The 19,410-nt window shown below is 39.9% G+C and overlaps 1 long non-coding RNA gene across 1 annotated transcript in view; it reads right to left on the reverse strand.

Moving 5' to 3' along the window:
- LOC122464350 overlaps positions 1-19,143 on the reverse strand; it is a 37,828-nt gene extending 18,685 nt beyond the window's left edge. The window contains exon 1 of the long non-coding RNA XR_006288297.1: positions 19,101-19,143. This is a non-coding gene — a long non-coding RNA (uncharacterized LOC122464350). The remainder of the gene's footprint in view (positions 1-19,100) is intronic.
- Positions 19,144-19,410: the final 267 nt, after the last annotated feature.

Consider the following 19,410-nt stretch of genomic DNA (forward strand, 5'->3'; position numbering starts at 1 on the left):
CATTAGCCTTTTTCCAGTTGTCCGGGACTTTCCCCAATAGCCATGAGTTTTCAAAGATAATGGCCAATGGCTCTGCAATCACATCCGCCAACTCTTTTAGCACTCTCGGATGCAGCACATCTTGGCCCCATGGACTTGTGCTCGTCCAGCTTTCTAAATAGTCCTGAAACCAACTTCTTTCTCCACAGAGGGCTGGTGACCTCCTCCCCATGCTATTCTGCCCAGTGCAGTAGTCTGGGAGCTGACCTTATTCGTGAAGACAGAGGCGAAAAAAGCATTGAGTACATTAGCTTTTTCCACGTCCTCTGTCACTAGGTTGCCTCCCTCATTCAGTAAGGCGCCCACACTTTCCTTGACTTTCTTCTTGTTGCTAACATACCTGAAGAAACCCTTCTTGTTACTGTTCACATATCTTGCTATCTGCAACTACAAGTGTGATTTGGCCTTCCTGATTTCACTCCTGCATGCCCGAGCTATATTTTTATACTCTTCCCTGGTCATTTGTCCAATCTTCTACTTCTTGTAAGCTTGTTTTTTGTGTTTAGGATTCATTGTTATTTCTTACTGTTGATGTCTTCCACTTCTTACAAGCATGGTTAGCTTCCAGTGTCCTACTCATCTTCCAATTTCTGGTAAACCCATTCCGCCTATCTAAATTCCTTTGGTATTTTCATTTGCTTTATTTATTCACTTCCATAATATAGGGCCAAATTTTGTGCATGTTTCCATTGATTCAAATCCAAGGGCAGATTTTGACTGCTGGAAACAATTGTGTACCATAATGCCGCTAGCTCAGCATGACTGATTTGTTCCATCCAAGGGGTAGCTACATTCCACCATAACTGTGATCCCTCTCTATATACAGGGTATTGGGGGTTGGGGTCTATAGTGGGATAAATAGTTAAGAATTGAATTATGGAGCTTTTAAATTGCTTCTTTTCTTGAATAGGGGTCCTACTGACCTCTTTAAAATTAAGAAGCATTGGTACTTTAAAAATGCTGACATTTGCAATCCTCAAAATGTGGACAACCCTAACCTTCAATTAGAGGGATTAGTGAGGATCTCTCTGTGAACACATATGCTTTTCAGGGACATATTCATGTGCAAAAATCCAAACATGCAATAGTGGAATTATTTTACTGTAATGGTTGCAAGAGTTCTTTTGAGGAGTTTATGGTTTTTGACATTTCCTGTTTAAGAGCTGGCAAAGGTAAGAGGTTGAATAGATGGTACCATTGAGAACACAATTCTTAAAACACATTGCTCCTTACACCTCTCTAATTAAAGACTAAAGTTTTAGAATATAGTAGAAAAGCAATCATCTCTTTCTAAAAGGCTGAAGAATCCCAAAAATTTAGGTTTCTAAAAACAGAGGCCTGATTCTCATCTCACATCAGTCTAAATCAGGAGTAACACAAATGAAGCCAATGAAGTTTCTTTGCTGTGAACCCAGTGTAAGTTGGAAACTGAATATGTTTAATATTGAAGCAAAGGAAAGGTGAGAATGTAATGGTGTTTAATTGGACTCTCTGAATAATGAAAGCGAATTAAGTAGCAGGTGATACTAGGTGGTAGGGAAGGGAGTATATGTAATCACTATACTATCTGAGCTTCCTGCCATTGCAGTATTGGCTCTCTGTGTCTATCGCAGGCTTAGTGGCATCTGCTCCTGCTTTAACTGCTTGTGTTGCAGAATATGCCATTGACTTTATTGTGGGAGTGCAGGTTTAGCAGCAGAAGCCTCTTGCCTGTAGTTTCTGTGCTCCTCTCCATACTATCATAGTCCCAGTCTCTGACCCACCTTCTCAGAACTACCCACTAAACTAAAAACAAATAATTCATGCTATTTGCAAATGTCCTAAACAGAGGAGACTAAATACAGAGCACACAGATAAGAGCCTATTTTGTGCTTTTATTAACTACATCTGGGAAATAATTAACTTCACTTGTCTGAGACCAGATCTAGTGTAATTATGTGTATTACTGTAGTGCCTTGGAAACTGAGTCACAGACAAAGACTCCATTGTGCTAGGTGCTGTACAAACCCAGAACAAAGAGATGGTCCCTGGCCCAAAGAGCTTACTCAGGTATTCATACTCACCTGTCTCCCCCAAACTACTTTTTTTTAATCTCCTTAGTCACCATCTGCTGTTTTTAATAGTATAAAAATCAGAAATGTTCCTGGGACTGCTGACAGCCGACTTACAATATCTATTTGACTGGACAATGAATGGGAGTGTCACAGTTTTGTACAGTACGTTCTAACCAACCCTTGTACTATTTCAGAATGATGCAGCTGTGTGCAAGAGGTAGACACACTCTGTGGAGATGGATATATTTCTCAGTCTCTTTTAAATTTCTGTTTATCCACCAGAATTCCCTAATTGTGGCATTTAACTAGTGTCTTGGCTCCTAGTCCCTGCACAATTTCCTGTAGAAGATAGTATTTTCTTAAATTTTGGAAATAGCCACCTATTTCTCCGTGTATGTTAGACCTGGATCCAAAGCAAAGACCTACAAAGGAGCTAAAAAATGCTTCAGTGGCAAAACATTATTATGGTAGTTGAGATAAGCTAATCTTTTCCACATTTATGCATCTTAAAATACCTGCTTGTTTCTGATTTGGCCTACCTATAAACACCACTGCCTTTTAGTGACATCTGCTGGGACAGACAGAATTGAAGCATTTTCAGGTTCCCTCCGCAGTTGCTACCAGCCAGCATTTGGCTCCTGAGCAAGAAAGCAGCTCATTACGTTTTTCACAGCAATCCTTGGCCAAGTCAGGTTTGAATTTTTCCATATCCCCTTGGTACAGCTTCTTTCCAGCCACCTCCTCCTCACTGCAGGAGAATGACCAACTTGCCAACATGACAAAGATCCAGAAAGTTATAGAAGCTTCACTGTGAGCCCAAATCCCTAACAGGGACTCAAAGTGCCAGCACCAAAGAAGAGTGAGGTTGTGCGTTAAAAGTCATTAAAATAATATATCACTTGGCAGGAACTTGAGTTTTTCTAATAGTTTACACATTATTGCAAGAATATTTACATTTTTGAGTTAGTCCCTATTTTTACATTGTATCCTCCTTGCACAGATTTCAGGGCAAATTAGCGATCGCGCTCTAAGAGCTGTATTTGTAATTAATTAATTAATTATCATTAACGTTTGTTTCTAGCTAAGAAAACCCACTGGAGTGCTTTCATAATGAAAGCAAATTGGGAAAGAATCTTTTCTCTCTTGCCTGTACCTATGGCTGTCACTATTACTTGCTATTTAACTCTGATTGTAACTGTAACTCTCTAATGCCTTTTGGGTTATGGTTTGCATGAAAGACACCATAGAAAGTAAACTTGTATTTTACAATATAAAACTAGTAATTGTAATATTTTCCTTAAATATATAGGTAGTTTATGACAATGACAGTATACTGAAAAATGGTAGAGGAATACAATTTTGCCAAGATAGGGTATTATGATTGTTTCATATTAGTTTCTGCTGTATTTTATAAGTAACAAGAAAGAAGGAATGGACTGACATTGGCACCTTGTCTTTCTTTGAGCCAACCACTGAGCCCTCACAACTCCTTTTTAGCGCTGGTTGGGAAAGAATTTACCCTCCAGCTTTTTTTTTTTGGTGACTAAAATTGATAAAAAGAATTCACGTGCATCACAAATTGTCTGCAGTATGTTTTTTTTCAGGCTTTCATCAAAAACTGAAAATAGCCCAAAACTTTGAAGACTTTCTCATTTTCACATTTTTCTTATTATGTCGTGACCCCCCTCCCACCCCCAATGAATCGAAAAGGGACATTTTCCACTTTGGCAAAAAAGCCATTTGTCATCAAATAAAAGTTTGTTGGAAAATTTTCAAGCAGCTAATAATGTAAGATGAACCTAGAAAAACTCCAGCAAAAATTGTGAGGGAGGGAGTTTCTTTTCATTGCCAAAAAAGGATTAAGTGACATAAATATGTTCTGGCTGTCACTAAAAAAAAAATATGGAGGCCTGTCCTCATATGTAAGATAAATTATTTTGAAGTATTTTAATCTGCATAAAAATTACCACTCTTATGATGGCTTAGCACTTCTAGGATACCTGCTGAGTAACTGCTTTTAGTATACCTTCATGTTGCTCAGAGGAATCCATCCATGACTTTATAGACTATTCTTTACCTTTTTGATATTTGTGACAGTAAATGACATCTCTTTTCCCTCATGTTTTGCTCCTTTTGGACTTGAAAACATCCCTTTTACATAGGGAGATGAAAAAGTGGGCTGCTCTATATACCAGTTTTACCAGCCTCCTTGTTAAAGTGCACTGCATGATCTACTAATGCAATGTCTACAAAACTGAGCTTTTACAGACCACCACTAATTCATAAAAGGCTCTTTATCTCAGGTTTAGATCACGGATCAGACTTGCCCCTGGTGTAACTCCAGTAACTTCAATGAAGTTGGTGTGTCCCATAAATTTTAAAAGGGAAGTTGGTAAGGAAAAAACATATCAACAGCTCCCTTAAATAATGGGCACCGGGATGATGTAGTGGTTAACCTACAGCAGAGGAGACAATCAGTGTGTAAAAAGGAATGGGATATCAATAATATCAATATCATAACAACCAAAACAGATAACTCATGTAATTAGATAACACATGAGACTCCGGTTTTAAAGCCTCAGACAGATTCCTAACCCTTGGAAAGATGAAAATTTTGGCAGTCATCCCTGAGAGTTATCTACTTTCTGGTTGTCTTGTTATTACTGAACTCTCCTCTTTAATTTTATCTTTTTATATACACACTTTTTTCAGCATGCTCCTGGTAGCTGGCCCTTTAAATCTGAGAGAGACATTCAACATAAAATGATCTTTTTACCTTAAGTTGTATCCCTCCGTTTTCCAGGTGATGAGTGTTTAGTTATTTAATTAATTTTTCATCTCAGACAGCTGTGTGTGTCATCGAATGTTTCCTGGAGGCACAAGAAGCAGGTCTGCTATAAACTATTTAACAATGTTTTCACTGAACAGTTTTTGCAGCTACCGTAAACTGACAATCTGAGAAAACTCAGGAGCAATGCTAATGGAAAACTATTTCAGTTGACTGTACTAATTCTTATTCTTCTTTATTATAAATATTTTCTTGCCAATCCTAGGCAATCAGACACCGTTTTCCTTTCTTGAGACACAGGGCACTGACATCAGTGCATACAGAACAATGTCATGTACATTTATAATACCGAATGTTTCTATATAAAGAATGTTGTACATTTTATGCCTTTAAACATAGCATAAAGTGTATTTTTATTGAATTATTAAGAGCTTGTTGGGAAGGGTTTTTTTTTTAATGAAATGTCCCTAGTTCTCTTATAAATAAGCTATCTTATCATTGGTTATTCTTTAGCTTTTAAAACTGTGTTAGGGAATTCTGGCCAATTTTCCTTGTGGGCTGACTAATTTCATTTTGAATAATTAAAGATATCATGTAGCATGTTGAAAAGTGCAACTTAGGAATTGCCAGAGTGTATCGGTGTAATTGTCCATCTGGCCCAGTATCCTCTGTTTGACCAGCACCAGAAGACATAGAGGAAAGAGCAAGTAATAATAATAATGCCTAGCTCTTACGTAGTGGTTTTCATCAGCAGTTCCCGTAGTGTTTTCAGAGGAGGCAAGTATTATTATCCCCATTTTAAACATAGGGAAACTAGGGGAAGTGATTTGTTTAAGGCCAGCAGATCAGTGGCAGAGCTGAAATCCTACTAGGCAACACTGCCATCTTCCCTAGAGTAGCCTGTTAAGAGAGAACTGAACTCTCAGTAGTTACAGATTGGTTTATACTTTGAAGCATGAGGGTTTATATCTTTTCCAAAAATGTTGCTGTGTTTCATTTAGTTTTGTTAATATTTCCTATCACCACTCTGGATCATCTTCTTTATGTATAAAAGCATCTAATCCTGTTTAGAATCTTTTTGAGTGACAATACAAAATTCAGGGCAATCGTGAATCAGACCCTATAAATCACTTCATCCACCCTATAAATCACTTCATCCACCATGGAACCACCAATACCTAGGCGAATTACTGCAACTGTTAACTCTTAATAGTACTGCAATACTACAAAAGGATTTTAAGCCAGAAGGTGAAAAAAATCCCGTTGAAATCACTAAACAGAATGTAAATACCTGTGCTGGAATTCGGCCAGAATACAGGTCATCAGGATTAATTAACACCCCTATGCTTGCAATGAGTGCTGTGACATCTTTAATGAAGAGCCATGGTAAAGATCTGGGCTATATGACTAATCCCAAAGATGGCACCTCCAACAATTCAGTGCTTGCTAACAAAATGAGAGGACATTGGTTCCTTGCCTTCTAAGAAGGAAGAATACTCCTCTTTTACCACATATGCCATTACCTGCATGCAGGACGTGGATGCTCATAATCTGGAGAGTAAACAAGCTGTCCTATAGAATTTTGTCATCTATATAGTGAACAGGCCCTACTTTGCTTAGCTTGTAAGAACAGGGTAAAGTGGTATGGCTGCAGGAGAAAACACGAGTGGAACTAAACGGTTAATTAGGTTATCACATTTTACTCAGATTTGTCTGGAATAGTTTCAAGCAAATGTATTATTTATGAATTACTCATCATTTATTACATTCAGTGTCACTGTAGTCATGCTGGTCCCATAATGATCCTTTATTACATGCACCCTTAGTACTACAACTAATAGGCTAGGTGGCTGTGTGGTTCAGGCATCTAACAAAACTCTGAAGGTTACAAATTTGAGTCTTGTTTGGTCTTCCATTGACAGGACACTCCTCTTTCACGCAGTTACAAAATGGGTACCTGATTCATCAGGTGAAGGCAGCCAGACATGATGCTGACCACATCACTCATGTATTGCTGGTTATGAAACGGAGGTGACTTAATTGTGCAGCCTGATGAGTCATTGGCTTGGGGGAATGTTTTTACCCTAGGCCCAATCAACATGTTAGCTGAGTATGCATTAAATAATTTAATCATTTAATCAATATCCAATTCCTCCTCTCCCCCTCAGTCAGAGCCACATTACCTGAATGGACAACAGATCCGGTTGTTGCCCACTGAGAAGGGCTATCAGTGGAGCGCTCTGAAACTCAGCTAGGGGAAGCTGAGATTTGAAAAAGATGGCATTTCAGAATGCACTAATGCTTTGAATGGGGTCTTTGGGTTTTGTACATATCTCCAGATAGTTTAGGGGGAGAGTGTGATCTGTTTTTGCTAAATCTGATTATTAGGAAAAATCTGATTCTCTCGAATTTAAATTCCAACAAATGGCATTACTTCAATAACTAGTCTCCTTAAGATGTGATTTAAAATTGTTGTAATTAAGGGCCAGGTCCTGTTCCCACTGAAGTCAATGAGAGTTTTCTCACTGATTTAATGGGAACACAATTGGGCCTTAAACCTTTGTTAATGTTGTTCCATCAGAAGGAGATTGCACACTTATTTTTATCCTCTGCCCAAAAGCAATTTTCAAGTGCAACACCTGCACAAAGTGAACATGGTCCAGATCTCAATAGAAAAGGTGTATCGGGGGCCGGGGGGGGAGGAGGAATTAAGTTTATCATTCGGCCAGACTGCTAGTGAATATATTCTCTGACCTAGATGTGATTCACCACTTCTAAGTAGAAAAGAATACAAAATCGGTGCTACACCTCTGACAATGGTGATTTTGGAAGAGAAGCAAAGCTCATAAATTTAAAAAGTTTCAGCTTACCTGGCTGGCATTTTATTAAACATTTCCATCCTCTCTTTCAACTTGTACAACATAACGAGGTTTTATGTTTTTTTGTTCTTATTAACATCTTCTCTTAAAGGGGAAAATATCAAAGACAGGAAAGCTAATTTCCTGCAGGATTAAATCACCTCTTTTAGTCTTTATCACATCCTTATTAATATAAGCAACCTTTGCTTAAGACCTCACCCACTTAGTCTAGTAAACCTGTTCTTCCACCCGTCGCTTCACTTTGTTTTGAAACAGGTGTGTGGTTTTCTCAAGCTGACCAAGAACTGCCTTTGCTGCCTGTTATACCACATAATCATTTTCTAATCTAAACAAGTCACTTAAGACACTTTTATGCAACTGGAGCCAGTAAAGCACACAAGGGAAGTGGCAGAAATTACATGGCATTTAGTAGCATTCAGCCAAAAGGTGCAGTGTTTACTCTGCTTTCAAGAAGATCCCCCTACAAAGCTTACAAAGAAGGTTTGCTGTAATTATGGATTACTCTGAATGTCATCATGTACAGACTGCACATTCACAGTAAGATGGTGGAGATTCCGACTGTGTGAGCACTTATTTATGCATATAGTCCCATTGTAACCCAGAAGGACGACTTGAGTGAGGGCCAAGTAACCCAAGTAATCAGTGTGAGTAAGACTCCCAGTCAGGACCATAGTGCATGGGTTGTGCAAGGCTTTTTTAAGACATTGTCCAGTTCTAACACTTGTGTACTGGTTTTCTCTTTTCTGGATATAATATCTCTGATTTCTAGACATACACTATTTCTCTATTATTTATAAAATATCCTTCTTCCCTCGGATTTCCAGTGACACTGACCAATTAAGAGGCGATTCATGAGTTAATTCAAATTAAGAGGTACCTCTCATGTTAAAGAAACAACCTTCTACAAAGCCTTTCGCAGGAGTGCTTATGGTTTGTATTGCTCTTCCTCTGTGCATTACGATCTATGATGAAACCTGTTTCAACCACATAAATGAAACTAGTTTAGAATCGAAGCTTGGTTTATGCACCCCAGCTGCAGGTTTCTAGTGAATGCAGCTAAACAATGTTTCCAGAACTTCAACTGAGTCTCTTCAGTTCTTTCTTTTATACATTATGTTTAAGGACGTTAGGTAGATTTTTGAATTTCATGTGCATTAAATTTGACAGGCTGAAAGCTCAGGAGAATAAAGTGGCTTCAGCCCCCAATTCAGAAAAACTCTTAAGCATGCGCTTACATCCATCCCTTTTTAGGTAAACACGTAAGCAGATTCTTAACTTTATGTTTACATTTACGTGCGCTCCTCGGTTGAAGCCATAGAGAACAGTAAAAATTCCTCATATCATAGAAATCATAGAATATCAGGGTTGGAAGGGACCTCAGGAGGTCAACTAGTCCAACCCCCTGCTCAAAGCAGGACCAATCTCCAACTAAATCATCCTAGCCAGGGCTTTCTCAAGCCTGACCTTAAAAACCTCTAAGGAAGGAGATTCCACCACCTCCCTAGGTAATGCATTCCAGTGCTTCATCTCCCTCCTAGTGAAAAAGGATTTCCTAATATCCAACCTAAACCTCCCACACTGCAACTTGAGACCGTTACTCCTTGTTCTGTCATCTGCTACCACTGAGAACAGTCTAGATCCATCCTCTTTGGAACCCTCTTCCAGGTAGTTGAAAGCAGCTATCAAAGCCTCCTCATTCTTCTCTTCCGCAGACTAAACAATCCCAGTTCCCTCAGCTTCTCCTCATAAGTCATGTGTTCCAGTCCCCTAATCATTTTTGTTGCCCTCCGCAGGACGATTTCCAATTTTTTCACATCCTTCTTGTAGTGTGGGACCCAAAACTGGACAGAGTATTCCAGATGAGGCCTCACCAATGTTGAATAGAGGGGAACAATCACATCCCTTGATCTGCTGGCAATGCCCCTACTTATACAGCCCAAAATGCCATTGACCTTCTTGGCAACAAGGGCACACTGTTGACTCATATCCAGCTTCTCATCCACTGTAACCCCAAGGTCCTTTTCTGCAGAACTGCTGCCTAGCCATTCAGTCCCTAGTCTGTAGCGGTGCATGGGATTCTTCCATCCTAAGTGCAGGACTCTGCACTTGTTCTTGTTGAACCTCATCAGACTTCTTTTGGCCCAATCCTCTAATTTGTCTAGGTCCCTCTGTATCCTATCCCTACACTCCAGCATATCTGCCACTCCTCCCCATTTAGTGTCATCTGCAAACTTGCTGAGGGTGCAGTCCACACCATTCTCCGGATCATTAATGAAGATATTGAACAAAACCGGCCCCAGGACTGACCCTTGATACCGGCTGCCAACTAGACATGGAGCCATTGATCACTACCCGTTGAGCCCTACAATCTAGCCAGCTTTCTATCCACCTTATAGTCCATTCATCCAGCCCATACTTCTTTAACTTGCTGGCAAGAATACTCTGGGAGACCGTGTCAAAAGCTTTGCTAAAGTCAAGAAATAACACATCCACTGCTTTCCCCTCATCCACAGAGCCAGTTATCTCGTCATAGAAGGCAATTAGATTAGTCAGGCATGACTTGCCCTTGGTGAATCCATGCTGACTGTTCCTGATCACTTTCCTCTCCTCTAAGTGCTTCAGGATTGATTCCTTGAGGACCTGCTCCATGATTTTTCCAGGGACTGAGGTGAGGCTGACTGGCCTGTAGTTCCCAGGATCCTCCTTCTTCCCTTTTTTAAAGATGGGCACTACATTAGCCTTTTTCCAGTCATCCGGGACCTCCCCCGATCACCATGAGTTTTCAAAGATAATGGCTAATGGCTCTGCAATCACATCCGCCAACTCCTTTAGCACTCTCGGATGCAGCGCATCTGGCCCCATGGACTTGTGCTCGTCCAGCTTTTCTAAATAGTCCTGAACCACTTCTTTCTCCACAGACGGCTGGTCACCTCCTCCCCATGCTGTGCTGCCAGTGCAGTAGTCTGGGAGCTGACCTTGTTCGTGAAGACAGAGGCAAAAAAAACATTGAGTACATTAGCTTTTTCCACATCCTCTGTCACAAGGTTGCCTCCCTCATTCAGTAAGGCGCCCACACTTTCCTTGACTTTCTTCTTGTTGCCAACATACCTGAAGAAACCCTTTTTCTTACTGTTCACATCTCTTGATCTACAAGTGCGATTTGGCCTTCCTGATTTCACTCCTGCATGCCTGAGCAATATTTTTATACTCCTCCCTGGTCATTTGTCCACCTTCCACTTCTTGTAAGCTTCTTTTTTGTGTTTAACGTCAGCAAGGATTTCACTGTTAAGCCAAGCTGGTCGCCTGCCATATTTACTATTCTTATTACATATCAACCAATGAAACCTAAACCTGACTTCTCAGTCGGGGTGAAGGTGGTTTTGTGATGAAAATCTGAGATGACAAGGAACAGGACTGAGACCATCAAATCATTTCATAGAGACCATTCAACAGTCACCAGAAGGTATAGACCTCAACATGACTTAAACATTTCTGGCCTTAGTGCTTCCTATTCCACAGCGGTGGAAGGGAAGTGGAGAATAACCAGAAGATATGCACAAAAGCGCCCCTATCCTTACCTCAGTCTTGCCACAATCCTCATGTGTGACACCACAATAGGAACCCCAGAAGGGAGATGGGTTACATGATATGCCAGGGCCAACAGACCTGCACAGCTTGCCAAAATCCTGCTCATCCATAGTAAACCCACATAACTTGCACTGCTATAGAGCCTTCCACATGTGTGAGGTGGTTACATAATTTGCCCCTTAATGCACACATGTGAAACAAGACAATTTACCAGGAAAAAAATAATGGAAAGAAAAGTTAATATATGTCACCAAGAAGTTGAAAGGTTGACTTGCAACAGAAAAACTAGCCTAATTATGAATTTCTGAAAAAAGAGTATATAGACACAGGAGAAATCAGTTGAATTCAGAAGTCCAGAGCTAAATTTCCAATGTATTGGCTATGGAAGAACTACTCAGAAACCAGGGAGACGAATAAAATAATAATAATAATAATTATTATTATTTAGTAGGAGTAATACTGGCACTAATGCTGAAATATGGTGGTTGCCGTTAATAGGACATTTATGTGAATTTAGTACAGCACAGCATCTGAGGTTCCACAATATTCTAAGAGTAGTACAACAGTATGGTTTGCCAGATACACCTCTGAGGTAACTGTTCATGAATATTGGGGAAAAAATTCCAGAAGAGCCTCAGTGACACTGGACCCCAAGTTCCTTTGAAAGTCTTAGCCAATAACTTTTCACTTAGAAACACAGTAGACAAAATAAATGAATAAATAACAAAAAGGCTTATATAAAAATGATAGAAATGACATTTATCTCTTCCTTACTTCTGAGGCATGGTGGACTTGGGCTTGTGTATTCTGTTGCAACAGAATTTTGCAGGTTATTTTCATGGGTCAAATGGTTTGCTTCAACACCTTCCCAATACTTCAGTATTAAGGCATAAGTATAAATAGTGCTGATGACTAGTAGATACCAACAAACTATTTGACCCATTAAAGTAGCCTGCAAAATGCTGTTGATATAAAATACAAAACCCCAAGCCCATCTTTGCCTGAGAAGGAAGGGAAAGACAAATGTCATTGCTATCATTTTTTACTCAAAAGGTGCTCAAAACTATAGCTATGGAGAGATAGATGACATTGATTTATTGATTGGCTTGGTAGGATGAGCTGTAAACTACCAAAAGGCAAAAAGAAATAGGATTCTGGAATAATTAATTATTAGTATATAGTTGTATAGATTGCCTCCAGATTCTCAACTCTAGTAATACCAATAAGAAAGACACTCAACTGTTCAACTGGGATAGAAGAGAATTTTCATTTGGACATTAACAATGACTTGGCAGTGGTTGTGGCTTGCAAGATGTCGGTTTCTTTAGAGAAGGAGAGGCAGGAGAATGATAATATTGAGCCCCGAAGAAACTGCTCATGTGTCAAGGATCAGTGTGACCAAGGAAAAAGTTTCATGTTGGATTGCAGTTTTCTTGCCAGAAAGGTGCAAAGCAAAGAACTGCCTTTCTGGGAATCTGGACCAAATTAATCTTTGGTGTAACTCTGTTCAAAACAGTGGATTTATATCAGAGACTAATTTTACTCACTGTGTCTGCTTAGAGACAGCATATCTCTTTGTAAAGGTTTCATTGCAAAGTTCATCAAAACAGGGCATTAAGAAGTGCCAGCATGTCAACCAGTGGCATAGCTTCTAAAATCTTAAGGGTGTTGGAGCTAAATTAGTATCTGACACCCTTATTTTGAAACCTGTAACTGTCTTCAAATGGCCCTTTCCTCATCTAGTTGTCAGTTACAGCATATCACACTGAATAAACTAGTTCATGAACTCATTGGTTACTTGAGCGAATGTTTAGAAGGAAAATAATTGCACAGGTATTTTTAAGTGAAATCATTACAAGGGAAGAAGAAGAAAAAAGTTAACCGAACACAGCTGACAATGTTTATCTGCTGATGGTATTATGTGGAATAAACTCATACCATCTTGCAAATGAACCAGTTTTATCTTCTTGTGTTTGGAAAATAATGATGTATTTTCTTTCTGTTTTCAACAAAAATGGAATATAATAGAATGGATCTTATGTCCTTACTTGTACACCTACTTCCTGGATTTCAGCTCAGTGCAAAAGCTATATGGCACATGTGCCTGGCTTCATGAAGTTGGATATAGCTCCACTGCCAGGTAAGGCAAGTGAAGAATAAAGTCTGAATAAATTCAAAGAGAAGGCTGATGGAAAAGAAATTTTGTATAAGGCAGATTATTTAATTATTTAGATTCCAGATGTGAATTTTGTAAGTGAAGGATTCTGGTCTGTAGATTCTCTACCTTTTCCTCATTCTGGAGGTCCATGTTAATAGGAACACACAACATCATATGCTTTATATTATGAAAGTCCATAATGCTGATCCTACACTAGGATCTTCCAGGATTTGTATCATTTATTTGCACCACTCCTGAGTACTGACCAGCTGATTTACATAATAGCACTACCTCATGAGAATATAAGCCCTATAGTGACAACCTGCAAGGGCAGAAATACAAGAGGCAGTGGAGGGAAATATCAGACCTTAGAATGGAGTGGGTTAGGTTTTCCCATATGCAAATCTAGCATTCTACTCATCAACAACAAAAAAAGACAAATTATTTTGGACTATTCAGTACTGTGCCTGCTTTGATAAATTCTTGGTACCTCATCATTGACCCCGAAGGTGGAATTCCTCCATACAATTGGAATCCACAGATTACACAGTTTGCATCCACAAAAAAAGATAAAAGAAACTGGACACAAATTAATAACATGTAGACTTATTCACAGAAACAAGCACATGGCTTTTGCCAGCATATAGTACGTTCTTTGCTCACTAAAGTTAAAAAAGGAATAGTCATTGAACAACCCCATAATGGAAGTAAGGAAGGCAAGAACTATAACAAAAAGCCACAAATGTCCTGCATAGTTATCTGGCTTCAGTCAAAAGGAAATATCTCAAGTAAGAAAAGATTGCCTTAAGTTATCACAATTCACCACATAAAAGGGTTTAAATTTACAGAGTGCAATCAGCTACCAGCTGTGTTTGTCTTTCATATCCATGTCGTTGAACTATTATTCATCTGATTGGCTTTCCGCCTAACTTGTGCATATATTGCTTATTCTGTAGTGAAATTCTAGCTTGTGGGTGATCATACCCAGTTACTTAGTTATAGTTGCTCACATTATATAGGTTCTACTTTTTAGAACAATGTGTAGAAGCCTCTATCTATGCCTATCTCTAAAGCTATGTCTTTAACTTCACAGGTTTCAGAGTAACAGCCATGTTAGTCTGTATTCGCAAAAAGAAAAGGAGTACTTGTGGCACCTTAGAGACTAACCAATTTATTTGAGCATGAGCTTTCGTGAGCTACAGCTCATTTCATCGGATGCATACTGCGGAAAGTATAGAAGATCTTTTTATACACACAAAGCATGAAAAAATGGGCTTACCACTACAAAAGGTTTTCTCTCCCCCCACCCCACTCTCAGTGGGATCAGAGGGTAATGGCTTGTAGAAAGTGGTTTTGGAGAGCTGCCGAGCAGCCTCTTGTTCATATTCCAACCTATTCATGATGACAACAGCACCTCCTTTGTCAGCCTTTTTGATTATGATGTCAGAGTTGTTTCTGAGGCTGTGGATGGCATTGTGTTCTGCACGGCTGAGGTTGTGGGGCAAGTGATGCTGCTTTTCCACAATTTCAGCCCGTGCACGTCGGCGGAAGCACTCTATGTAGAAGTCCGGTCTGCTGTCTCGACCTTCAGGAGGAGTCCACCTAGAATCCTTCTTTTTGTAGTGTTGGTAGGGAGGTTTCTGTGGATTAGTATGTTGTTCAGAGGTGGGCTGACTTAGAACAACGCTTCCTCAGCTCTCGTCCCCTAACGCCCCTACTCTACTTGCGCTATATTGATGACATCTTTATCATCTGGACTCATGGAAAAGAAGCCCTTGAGGAATTCCACCATAATTTCAACAATTTCCATCCCACCATCAACCTCAGCCTGGTCCAGTCCACACAAGAGATCCACTTCCTGGACACTACAGTGCTAATAAATGATGGTCACATAAACACCATCCTATAACGGAAATCTACTGACCGCTATTCCTACCTACATGCCTCCAGCTTTCACCCTGACCACACCACACGATCCATTGTCTACAGCCAAGCTCTGCGATACAACCGCATTTTCTCCAACCCCTCAGACAGAGACAAACACCTACAAGATCTCTATCAAGCATTCTTACAACTACAATACCCACCTGCGGAAGTGAAGAAACAGATTGATAGAGCCAGAAGAGTTCCCAGAAGTCACCTACTACAGGACAGGCCTAACAAAATAAATAACAGAACGCCACTAGCCGTCACCTTCAGCCCCCAACTAAAACCCCTCCAACGCATTATTAAGGGTCTACAACCTATCCTGAAGGATGACCCAACACTCTCACAAATCTTGGGAGACAGGCCAGTCCTTGCCTACAGACAGCCCCCCAACCTGAAACAAATACTCACCAGCAACCATATACCACACAACAGAACCACTAACCCAGGAACCTATCCTTGCAACAAAGCCCGTTGCCAACTGTGCCCACATATCTATTCAGGGGACACCATTACAGGGCCTAATAACATCAGCCACACTATCAGAGGCTCGTTCACCTGCACATCCACCAACGTGATATATGCCATCATGTGCCAGCAATGCCCTTTTCCATGTACATTGGTCAAACTGGACAGTCTCTACGTAAAAGAATAAATGGACACAAGTCAAATGTCAAGAATTATAACATGCATAAACCAGTCGGAGAACACTTCAATCTCTCTGGTCACGCGATTACAGACATGAAAGTTGCGATATTACAACAAAAAAACTTCAAAACCAGACTCCAGCGAGAGACTGTTGAATTGGAATTCATTTGCAAATTGGATACAATTAACTTAGGCTTGAATAGAGACTGGGAGTGGCTAAGTCATTATGCAAGATAACCTATTTCCCCTTGTTTTTTCCTACCCCCCCCTCCTCAGACGTTCTTGTTAAACCCTGGATTTGTGCTGGAAATGGCCCACCTTGATTATCATACACGTTGTAAGGAGAGTGATCACTTTAGATAAGCTATTACCAGCAGGAGAGTGGGTTTGTGTGTGTGGTGGTGGTGGGGTGGGAACCTGGATTTGTTCTGGAAATGGCCCAACTTGATTATCATACACATTGTAAGGAGAGTGATCACTTTAGATAAGCTATTACCAGCAGGAGAGTGGGGTGGGAGGGGAGAAAACCTTTTGTAGTGGTAAGCCCATTTTTTCATGCTTTGTGTGTATAAAAAGATCTTCTATACTTTCCACAGTATGCATCCGATGAAGTGAGCTGTAGCTCACGAAAGCTTATGCTCAAATAAATTGGTTAGTCTCTAAGGTGCCACAAGTACTCCTTTTCTTTTAAACTTCACACTGATCTTCATTTTCCATTTTCACATGCACTATCAAAGCAAAATATATGACCGTTCTTACTCCAAGATTATTGACTCTCTAACCTTTTGTATTTGGTTTTAGTTGACTTAATGATCACAGACAATTAAGCAATTTTTTTTATTGTTCACTGTATTCCCTCCAATTTATACTTTTCAGGTACTAAGATTTTTCAGAAAGTAGATTCATAGATATTAAGTCTAGGAGGGATTATTATGATCATCTAGTCTATCCTCCTGAATAATATTGGCCATAGAATTTCTCTTGGTTCTGAGCCATGAAGGATTAATAAATAGCTCTAAATAAAAAAAGACGATTGGAACCTGTGATTTTTTTGTGCTAACATACAGTATGATTACCAAACTATGAGTCACTACAGCCTGTGATCAAGCCAGACCTGACAAAGGAGCATAGAACCATGTTGAATTTCTATGGTTTGGTTTTAGAGTAGGCAGCCACTGCATGGATCGCTGGTGATCTTAAACAGAACATTTAGTTTCTGTCTTTTGAAAAATCTTGAAGAAAATCTTGAGACCAACTGGTCCTCTTGGAAATAGTTGTAGCCAACAGATTATCCATGAACAAAAACTTCAGCTACAAGCAACCTGATGACAATTATTTTTAAACACCTTTTAATTGTTTTTCTATAAACTGACAATTATAAAAAATGACTGATCTGCCCCCCAATAATCAATACTAGGCAATTTATCTGTGTTTTTCCATCCTGATTAAATTAAAGGGCACTGAAAAGATTAGGGAATATTTTTCCAAGTAATGACACTGATGCTGAGAACTTGTATATGCAGTGCACAATGCTTGTGGTTTTATACCCCGCCTGGATGAAGATGGTCTATGGAGGTCAAGCCAAGTCTTTAAAATGTCAGATGAGATCAGTGCTTTTATTACTGCTAAGAAGCCTGATGTGGTGGCCAAGGAGTATAGTTACCTTACTGAATTTGAGAGAGACTGAAAATTTAGCTGCAAGGGAACAGGGTATTGTTTTTGTTTTCCATTGTTGCCATTGTGATCAGCTGTTCATAGCTTATTTTTCTGTTTCCAAGAGACTGCTAAAGTTACAGCCATATACTGAATATTCTTGAATAGATCTGAATGTTTTGTTTTACTCTGTATCACCTGCTCAGGCTAGCCATTATATAAATGCACGGTAAGGGATATGGGGTAACTTAAATATTAGCAGAAGGTTCCTTTATTTTAAGAATTATGATTTGGTTTAATCTGTACTAGATGAAGCAGAGTTTGGGTTTCATGTGGTTAGGCAGCTTACCTGTTCTGGCAACTCATTGAGTTCTGAGCCACTGGTGAGCCTGTGACTCAGGGCCTGCTCCATCGTTCTCCGAAGACTATGCAAGTATTTTTATTGATTTTTGACATGATTTGGATCAACCCCTCAGAGAAGGGATATTTTTCTTGTGAGAATCAATGAGCTAGATCTTCTTAGGAGCATTGCTGTTTAATTTGATTCATAATGTAGTTTTTTTAGTGGTTTTTTCCCCCCTGCTCTGGAATCGTTGGTATCTGATAAAAGCTCTTGAATAAAGCAGAATGATGCTAATTTGATTTTATTTCTCCTCATGTAATCCACACACCTTCTGGGTGTGGTACTCTGTCCCATCTAGTAGCACCGAGACCACTTAAAGAGAAAGAGTTAAATGCATCTGCTCTACAGCCTTAGCTAAGAGGCAGTTGGCTTTTAGCTCAGGCTGTAGAGGTTCATGCACTAAGCTCCAGAGATCCCCCGTTCGATCCTGCCCGCTGACGACCAGGGTCTGTTGGTGTTACACCCACACATACCTTGCACACTGAATTCTCTCACTGTCCTAAGGGCAATATTAGCACTCCATTTCAATATGATTGAGAAGAAAACAAAACAATGAAGATTCTGGGCTGGGTGAAAAACTCCACTGAAATCACAGTGCAACGGGTGAAATGCTTCTTGTTGCTAATGCAGGACAGGCTATAGGCTGTTTCTCCTTCCAGATATTCAGAACATTCCAATGTTTTAACAAGGGAGTTCCCCAAATGCTATTTCCCCCCACGAATCTATCTCTCCCTTGCAGAGAGGAGCTCTGAAGGACGGGGCAATCTATTGATTTGCTTTTTCACTTGAAGAGAAAGGTCTTCTGATAACCATACCTGAGGAGGAAGGTAACAAAAGCAGGAAAACATGTTCGTCTGCAGTTTGCCACAATGATTTATACTTTTTTCTTGAGTGAGAAGTAGTATTCATAGCACAGCACAGCATTCAGCTAGTGTAATCTGAAATGGGGTTTGGGGATACTTACTATTATAGGGAATCCAGAGATATCCTCTGCCATTTGGTACAATCTTGTTCATTCCAGAATTGTAGTCCCCCTATAGAGTGTCTTTTGGGAGCCGATAGCCTGGTCACTTGGAACCTGCAGGGCACTGGACGTAATTAGAGTAAGAGTGAGTTAGGTATCTGATTGGGTTTGAAAGGTTAGTGGGGATCACTTGCACTTGTAGGGAGTCTGGTGAGCTAATGAGATAATTAGCTAACCAGCTGGCTAGCTCAGAGAAGAAAGCAAGCATTATAAAAGGCTGCGCCAGGGACACTGATGCTGAGAACTTGTA

The sequence above is a fragment of the Chelonia mydas genome, chromosome 2 (assembly GCF_015237465.2).
Source record: "Chelonia mydas isolate rCheMyd1 chromosome 2, rCheMyd1.pri.v2, whole genome shotgun sequence".
Taxonomy (NCBI): Eukaryota; Metazoa; Chordata; order Testudines; family Cheloniidae; genus Chelonia; species Chelonia mydas.